Source organism: Mustela nigripes, chromosome 3 (genome assembly GCF_022355385.1).
Source record: "Mustela nigripes isolate SB6536 chromosome 3, MUSNIG.SB6536, whole genome shotgun sequence".
In the NCBI taxonomy this organism is placed as follows: domain Eukaryota; kingdom Metazoa; phylum Chordata; class Mammalia; order Carnivora; family Mustelidae; genus Mustela; species Mustela nigripes.
This window is the reverse complement of record NC_081559.1, coordinates 75,815,169-75,819,226: the sequence shown is the minus strand read 5'-3', so window position 1 is coordinate 75,819,226 and position 4,058 is coordinate 75,815,169.

The following is a 4,058-nucleotide window of genomic DNA, read 5'->3' as shown; positions in this document are numbered from 1 at the left end:
ACCTCCCACCCTCCTATTTCTTTTACAGGGAGACTGGATTAGCCCATCCGGGGGGACAGCCAATCTGAGTGGTTTGCCAGGGTCTCTGGGAGTAGCACCGGGCAAAAACAGAAAGACCTTCCTCAAGTCTGAGTTAGGGAAACAAAGATTAATCCATTCAAATGAAGAATAAAAACGGGGTGGGGGGAAAGCAGAAGAAGAATGCAAAACTAAGGTTCAGGAAACAGGAGGAAGCTGACAAAAGGAGCGGGTCTCAATGTTCCTGTGTAATCACTGTGATCAGAGCTGAAAAATCTATGATTTGTCTTGATTGGCTCTGGTGTCTTAAAGATACAAAGATTGCCTGTGGAAAGGGGCATCTTATAGCATTAATAAGTGACTAAGGGGGCACCTGGATGGCACCGTTGGTTAAGCGGCCACCTCTTGGTTTGGGCTCAGGTCGTGATCTCAGGGTGGTGAAATCAAGCCCGAGTCAGGGTCTGCACTCAGTGTGAAGTCTGACTAAGTTTCTCTGCCCCTCCCCCTCCTCTCTCAAATAAATAAATAAATCTTTAAAAAAAATTCAACCTGGTCTGCTATTCAAATAAATTTATTTATTTATTTACTATTTCTTTCCAATCAATATACTCCAGGACCTATGCTGTGTATAGACAAGAGAAGTTCAGTATCTAAAGAAATCTTGCCTTTGCAGGTTGAGAGCATCTATTTAACTCCTAGCTTAGTTGAATTCAGATTCACAATGTTTTCCTTGTAAATTAAGGAAGCTTTGGGAATTTAAACTTTTCACCACTCTATCAAGGTAATTTTGAGAAGCTGCTGTGCCTCACCTACTGCCTTTCCCAGGCATAAGAGGTTAGTATTGGAAATAAGGCTAAGGGAATGAAGTTACACAAAATGACCTTCTAGATCCATGTAAGTCAAATCTTCGTCATGAGACTTTTCATTAAAAATGATTACTGCACCACCTGACCCACCTACATTCAAGTGTTAATATAAAAGTAAATCTGTTTCACCCTTATTCAGAGTAATTTTCAGGTTATTCACAATTTAGACATAATTGCCCCTTCTACATTTCTGCCGATAATTAAGGTGGGTCATCTCAAAATTTAACTGAACTCCAATAAGTTAATAGTATAAAGGATGCACTCCAAGCCTTCAGCAAGCTTGCAAAATTCTTCAGAGGCAGCTGGCATGCGCTGGCAGGAAAGCCATGAGTCCTGTGGTAGACAGAGCAGAGACTGGGCCGAAACGATCCTAATCCATGTCTGGCTCTCTGACCACTGACCACTGGTCACTTCCACAAGCCTCACATTTTATTCAGACATGGAAAAAATGACTACATAGCTTTCGGCTGTTAAGTGTTTTTGGGAGTGTTCATAAATCTTTATGAAATCCAATTCAGTCTTCAACTAGTAGTAGTTCAAGGAATGAGCAAAAATGCCTTCATAGCTCTGTTGAAAAAGTTTTCATTGAGTCAAATAAAATTCTAGTGGTTTGACAGAGATGAATCCTTGTTTTGGGGTCAACATCAATATTGACAATGCTTACTGCCAATAGGCACGTTAGCAACTCTGAGTCCCTAAGGCTGGTTACAAAATGAAAACAGGAGAGCAGAATGGAGGCAGGGCAGGACTAAGCCTCCTCCACAGCCCTCAAAAGACTCCCATCCTCAGAGCACACCGTTATTAGCACTAGCCTGGTTTTAAAGTCAAGAGAACAGTTTTGAGGAAAAAAAAAAAACAAAACTGCCAGATTTCATAACCTCATTTGATAATCTTTCAGACAGGACCTTCAAATGGCTTTTGCCTCTGGTTTAGAGGAAATCCTCATTTTTCACCAGAGAGCTCAGCTACGCACCAGCTCCGGATATCGTCTGAAGTGAAATGATAGTCTGACTTGTAAACAACATCCCAAGATCTCCTGTATGGGAACTGAACCTACGAGAGAAACATTTGTCTGAGGGTAAGCCTGCTTGTTCTCTTATGCTCCTCTGTATGTATAACTCAGACGTCTGTTAGCAGATAACATCTGCACGGCTTCTTTTGGAAGCTCCCTGACCACTCATCGGTGCCCATATCCCTCAGAGATCTGCTTCCTCCTACGTCCCTCTTTCGCAAGCACAGCTCTGCTATCATTTCTTTGGCCCATGCTGTGAAACTGTCTAGTCTACCGGGATATCCATTTTAAGCCTGGCTTTGTCGTGATAATCAAGTCTTAGGCATCAGCAAGTAAACTATAGACAATTTCCCAGTTTCCTTCGTATTCCTCCCAAGCCTATATACTTATTCTATCTCTCAGCAAGTATTTACTGACGCCTACCCTATGCAGGGCATGGTGCTTGGTGCTACAAATGCAAACATAAATAAGACAGAATCCCGTACTCAAGGAAATTACAGCATATAGATGCAAGACCAACATATAACAAAGTACTACCCTTTTTAAAATTGCAATATTCCATGTGGGAACAAAGAAGATGTGGTCAACCACAAGGGTCAGGAAAAGCTTATTTAAGGTAAGGGCATCTAAGGGGCATCTTCTGATATGAGAAGGTGCTCGCTGAATGGGGGTGAAGCTCAAAGACAGCATGAAATACATAGTGCACTTAGAGGACTTGAGACACTTGGCATAGATCGGGGAGTAGCAGGAAGAGACGTCAAAGTAGTAGGCAGGAATTAGAGTATGCAAAGCTCATATGCCATGCTAAAGAATATGAATTCTTATTCTATTCAGAAAAAAAGTATGCAGTAGAAAAATATGCCTAGAGATATCAGGGTTTGAATAGGAAATTAGAAGCAGAGAGACTAAATGATGTATAAGAGAGATGCCAAGAGCTCAAATTAAATGGGTCTTAAAGGGCTAAAGAGAAAGGGATGATGTGAGGGTAAGGGAGGAAGTGAGTATGGTGTCCACAGTTCTTGGGTGACTGGGTATTACCATTCACTGTGAAAACAGGTTAAGGGGAGAAGCAGATCTGCATGGGAGGGTTGGCCGTTGAGTTTGAGTTTTCTGAGACACATGCAATGACTATGTTCCAGAGAAATTAGATGGAGATACCCCTGTGCCAAAGGTAAGATCTTTGTAGCATCATAAACATGCAAGTAGATGATGAAGAGCACATGGAAAAGGAGAGAAATAGAGCACTGGAGAGAATCGTGGAGGACACCAGAGTTCTGGGTCAGGCAGAGGAAAAGCAACCCACAATTGAGTCTGAGAGGAAATCATCAGAGAAGGGAGAGAACCAGAGAAAGGTCAGCTTTCTGAGGACCAAGAGGAGAGACTATTAAAAGAAAGTGGCTCCATGTGAATAGGATTGATGGCACAAATACTATGGGGACTTAGCAGTTTGGGTGCACAGTGAAGGGGTTGAGCTGTAATCCCAGTGTCGTGTTCTTAGGAAAATCTGCTGATTACCCCAGGTGGTGGCAGAATAGTTCTCAGTAATAGTAAAATACCTGGAGAATGTCTTCTAAGACAGTGTGTCTCAAACTCTAATGGGTGTATGAATCACTTGGAAATCTTGTTAAAATGAGAATTCTGATTTAGTCGCTTTGGGGTGAAGCCCAAGATTCTGCATTTCTACCAAGTTTCCAGATGATGCCAAAGCTGCTAGGCTATGGATCACACTTTGAGTAGTAAGATCTCCGAGAATATTCTTCGTTGAGTTTCATGACACAGTTATACCAGTCAAGTACAAAGTCTATTGTCAGAAATGCCAGAAAAAATCTGAACTGAGAAGCTAAGTATAAATCACTCTTTTCTGCTAATGGTGGTTGTGAAATTAAATCAGACAGTGTACTGAAAATCTATTTTGACATTTAGTTATAAGCCATATTAATCCTATTTTATGATGAGATAAAATTTCACAGCATGCTTTTACTACCAGATTCAATGAATTATACTTAGAAATCCTATTCTCCCTATGACTGTAAATAGTCATGGAAAAATTTCTAGTGTAGTTCATATTCTTTATTAGGTGTTTTTTTAAATAATGACAGAATGAACTATTAGTATAGAAGACTCTTAGCCTCTTCCTTCTTTCTTTCCTTCCTTCCTTTCTT